The sequence below is a fragment of the Rutidosis leptorrhynchoides genome, chromosome 2, assembly GCF_046630445.1.
Source record: "Rutidosis leptorrhynchoides isolate AG116_Rl617_1_P2 chromosome 2, CSIRO_AGI_Rlap_v1, whole genome shotgun sequence".
In the NCBI taxonomy this organism is placed as follows: domain Eukaryota; kingdom Viridiplantae; phylum Streptophyta; class Magnoliopsida; order Asterales; family Asteraceae; genus Rutidosis; species Rutidosis leptorrhynchoides.
Window position 1 is genome coordinate 692455585 of NC_092334.1, and position 5451 is coordinate 692461035.

Sequence of the window (5451 nt, forward strand, 5' to 3'; positions counted from 1 at the left end):
GTTATGGACACAAGTGATTAAAAATATATATTCTACGTTGAGTTGTACCACTGGCATACTTCCTTGTAACTTGGTAACTATTATTTACATGAGGTATTGTAAACGCGAATCCTGTTGATAGATCTATCGGGCCTGACAACCCCAACCGGACTGGACGACCAGTATTCAACGGTTGCACAGTACTTCGTTTCGGTAACTACACTTGGTACGGTGTAGTAAGATTTCATAATAAAGGGAATATGCGACGTTGATTAAATGTTAAGTATGGTTATCAAGTGCTCAACAACTTAGAATATTTTTATTAAAACGTTTATATATGAAATCTTGTGGTCTATATTTATAATGCTGCCGGCATTAAACCTATATCTCACCAACTTTATGTTGACGTTTTAAGCATGTTTATTCTCAGGTGATAACTAAAAGCTTCCGCTGCAACATGTTGAATTTAAGCAAGATCTTGAGTATGCATATTTGTGTCAAAAATAAAACTGCATATCGGAGGATTTGTAATGTAAAATATGTTGGAGGTCGTATTGTTATTATCACATGTAAAGTTTGTAAGTCTAAGATTATCGCTAAACGATAATCATTATTAAGTTGTTTAAACCTTGTATTTGTAATAAAAGCTATGGTTTGTATTGTAAAAACGAATGCAGTTTTTGAAAAATGTCGCATATAGAGGTCAATACCTCGCGATGAAATCATATGTTATTGTATTCGTCCTTATGGTTAAGGTCGGGTTATGACAATCATCGCTCGGTTGGGGTTTAATTTGATTGTATTTTTAATAGGTGAAAACAGCAAATACGGTTCAAATCGATATCGAAAACAAAGGAACCACATACCACGCGGATATCTGAAACACATGAATCGTCCAATCAGTTATCGTCTTTCTGCATTTCCAATTCAACACAATTATTCCAAATATTCAACAAGTATTGCAATCAAAATAGCAAATTTGTAGCCGATTGATACATAGGTATGTAAATTTTGTTGTACAATTCATTGTGTTTTAATTAATTTTGGTTGTTCAATTCATGTTATTGTTGTTCGTTGATAGATGTTTTTTTTTTTTTACTTATATGTATATATGTATTACTACTTACAATTTAAGTTTAGGATTAGTATTATACACGCACACACAATTTAGTAAGTTGAGTATGGTTATTTAGCTGAAAATTGATGCACGATTATACACACACAGTGATAGATGAAGATTACAGCCTGTTGTGTTTAGTGCTACTCATATTAACGTATGAACAAAACGGATAAAATTATGTTGAACAAAGGTGTGGTAATGTTGAAATGATTTAAGAGGTTTGTTTTTCTTTTTATTTGTGTGTACATTTTGGTTTTGTTGGGCTAAACATGGGTGTATGAGTTAATATGATAGGATAGAAATGGATGCTGATGCACATTTAAGACGATTCTATGAAGGGCAGATTGTTTGAGAAAGAAGAATTTGATCTTGCAAGTCATGTGATCATGTATTATGCTCCATACATGTTTTTTGTTGCATTAGGATCCTTACTTTAGAATAAGTAGTTCTGTATGTGCTTCTTTCGTATGTTATAGAAAGAATTTAGTTTATCTTAGTTTGTATAAGATGAATGATAAATGATAAATGAGGGAAACAATGCTTGAAAAAGCATAGATCAAAATACTATAAACCCTGTAAGCTAAATAGATAATAATAACGAATTTATTCCTTTCTACCAGAAATGATATTGTTCAATGATTAAAAAAGAGTGATAGCATGTTTTTTTTTGTTTTCCTTAGTGCAGACTTTTGCCAAGTGCGATGTATTAGGGTAAGTTATGTATCAAAGTATTTAAATTCATGATTGAAAAGAGGAAATTAAACAAGTTTGGTCTTATTTCTATCTGCCCATTTTGACACTCGAACTGTTTGGGTAATGATTTTGGAGCTTGACTTAGTTACTAAAAGAATAGCTTTCACTAAGAAAGATTATGATTTTAGTCATGAATTCAGATCTAACTAGAACACTAATTTATATGTTATATAGGCTTGGGGGTGGTGTCGCTAAAGAAGTTGTTGCAGCTGGATTTGAGCTGCATCATAAGTAACCAAGACCAGTGGTTTCTTGATCACTTAGATGCCAATAATTGGCACACTAAAATCTCTATTAAATTGTATTTTTTGTAAACGTTAATTATTATGCTCTGAAGATATAAGCAAAAATGTAACATATTTGGTATTCAATTGTGCCAATGCTACATTTTGTGCATATTAATTCTATCTTGTGGGATTTGCAGGATGAAGGTGTAGTTAATTATGCATAGACCATAACCATGGATACCGAGCTATAGCCTATCGGGTTAGATGACCGGTCTCAATTAGTATTGTTCTTTACTCCAAAAATTTAAATTTGAAAAACTAATCAATTACTATATCATCATGCAGACTGCATCAACTACAATTATGCATGCACATACAAGTACAATGGATGGTGAGCTACAACCTTCTACGATTAGATTACTCGAGTCACTTGGTATACATCTTTTCTCACCATTTTTAGATTTGAATATTAATTAGAAAACTACAATATATGATTATACAGACTACATTCATTGATATATGACGAAGCATTTTATGTTAGTGAGTACTAAATCTAATTATTTCCTATAAAATTTTATGTTAGTGATTATTATAAAAAAGATAATGATTTCATGATACAATGAATAGTCATGAAGTCATAATTATATGCAAAATATCGAATTCAGAGGCTAACTAAAATCAATATATGGCTGTTTTAAATAAATATATTACATGTGCTTGTAATTGAATTCAACAACAAAATAAAATATGTTTATAAACTTTATGTTTCGAGTGTCATCAAATTTTTAAAAATACAACGTCTTGGAAGTGATATTAGCAATATTGTGACAATGGTGGATCTTGCTATTGTGTTAGTATGGTATTTGGAAGTGATTTGTTTAAAGAATATATTGGAGCTACTGTAGAGATCGAAGAGGAGTCAAAGGTTCCTGAAGTTCGCAGAACAAAACGTTGAAATGTCGTTTTGCATTTTATTTTATTTTAAGCAATTGCCGTTTTATTATTTACGGTCTGTGAATTCTTATTTTTAATGGTCACGTGTTGTTTAGCAAGGTTATAAGCGTGTGATATACGTGATATATTCGACCCACATCTCACCCTTACTCAATTTTATTTTTGATCAGTGAGTGAATTTAAAATTTTAGTCTCTAAATGTTAGTGTGAGTGGTATTCTTATACAGTTGTGAAGTTATTTTTGGTGGTACAAATATATGATCAAGTTTTTTGTTGGCTTTATGTGAACATTTGATAAGCTAGAATGACAAGTATATATTTTATAGCTTATCTATGTGTTTGTTGTTTTGTGAATATCATGGGAACAATTTGACTGAAAATGGGTGGTAATTTGGGTATGGCGTGGGGCATAAGCGTGAAATATTTAACGACAGATATATATTTTTTTTCTTCAGAATATGACTGGAACAACTTAATTGAAAATGGGTAGTTATTTGGGTATGGGCTGGGGCATAAGTATGAATTATTTAATAAGAGATATGCTCATTGAGTTTTAAAATCAAATATTGTTTAGTTGTGGATGTAGTAGGTTGCAAAAAGAGTGTTGATTGTTTCTTTATTTTATATAGTTGATAATTATTATAATGACTATGTTTTTTTCTTTGTTGTATACAGTTTTATATATTATGGAGGCTTACAACTCCCTCCCAAAACAAGTCCTTACAGCTGCAAATTCATGTTGGGCTCGTGAAAACAATGCTACATCCTTGAATGCTCCCATGGTATTCTTCTAAATATTTGGTTCCTATTAACTAGATGATAGAGATTCTTTGTTACATTGAGAACTAGCATTCAGAACACGAAAATGTTGGATATTCTTAATAACGAAGGTGAGAGTTGTAAGTCAGTCACCTATAACAGTTTTTATAAAGCTTTATTTTCGGATTGATACAACTATTGATTCTAAGCAAATCATCATACGGAGTATTGTATCTTCTATCTGGTAATTTTACCTATTTCAACAATAAATAATGAAACAAATGTCTTTTTTGGTTGTTTGCATTTACTACAGTTGGATGCTGAAACAAACACAAACAACAATTATTATAGGTGTAGTCTAACTCAATATGTATCTCTTATTTAAAGATAAAAAATGAACAATTAACTGTTTGTGGCTAAGCCCAATTCAGAAAGTCCTGTCGCCCACCATGCCTACTAAAGTTATTAAAAGCCTTTCTTATATCATGTTCTTTGGTGGAGATGTATATATACATACTTAGCAACGCGGCTATTAAGTATAACAAATATACTTAAGCAATTCACCCACAACAATACTTGTGATACTGTCTTTATTATATCGTTAATTGGTATAATATTTGACGATTCAAATTTGTTTGTTGAAGAGTCCCCGTGCAACGCACGGGCTCTTAAAATCTAGTGTGTGTATATATAGAGTTTAAAAAGAAATATATATATATATATATATATATATATATATATATATATATATATATATATATATATATATATATATATATATTAATCTCCAACGGCCAAAAATTTGACCGTTGGAGTCTATTTCCTTTCAAATGCTCCGTCCACGGATATGACCAAAAAGCACGAACCAGAGCACGGCTGGCTGGACGATGGCCTGGGCGGCCGCCTGGGCGGTTTACTGCCAACGGCGCCCAGGTGGGCGGTGGCCTGGGTGGCTGGGTGGACGGCAACGTTGGGAGTACTCTTATGTTTATCATCTAATCAACTATTTTTAATAAACATGCACTTATGTTTTGACTTATTGATTGGAAAGTACTCGTATTTAATTGGGTTCATTGTTTAGCAGGACTTCTAGGATAATCACTTAATCAGGCTAATATTTGGTGTGTGTTATGAACTTGGGTTAATGGTCGAGGTACAAATACAAACAGAATGGTTTTTTATATTTAAAAAACAAACTTTAGTGTTTAGGTTTCAGTTTTAGCCAAATCAACTCCCAACCTTAGATGATTTACATTTCACAGCTGAAGCTATGTAAAAGAATAAACACAACAAAAGTTTGAACTTATAAGATTGGTTGGAGCTCTTCAATTAAGAAGAGACTCTACAAAAATAGGCATATGCCAGTAAATACAACGAGCACACAATATTCTTTAGTAAAAGGCGAAAGAATAGTTCGCTTTGTGCTCATTGACTGACTGCGTGCTTTTTAATGTTACCAATTGGCTGTGTTATATAGCAATTTCCATACGCTCAGCTTCTACTACCCAGCCAATGTGGGACTACAACTAAACCTAAAATCTACTCTCAGTTGTGAATCATTCATTTACAGTACTATTTAATTTACCTGCGCAGGTTTTCCATCATACTTCGTACTTTTTAGTATATGACAATTTACTTTTGTACCATTATATATTCATT

The 5451-nt window shown here is 32.0% G+C and overlaps 1 non-coding gene across 1 annotated transcript; it reads right to left on the bottom strand.

Annotated features, from left to right (window-relative positions):
- Positions 1-5112: 5112 nt before the first annotated feature.
- On the bottom strand, positions 5113-5230 carry LOC139895483 (U5 spliceosomal RNA). Its single transcript, XR_011775923.1, has one exon. It is a non-coding gene; the product is annotated as a U5 spliceosomal RNA (small nuclear RNA).
- Positions 5231-5451: the final 221 nt, after the last annotated feature.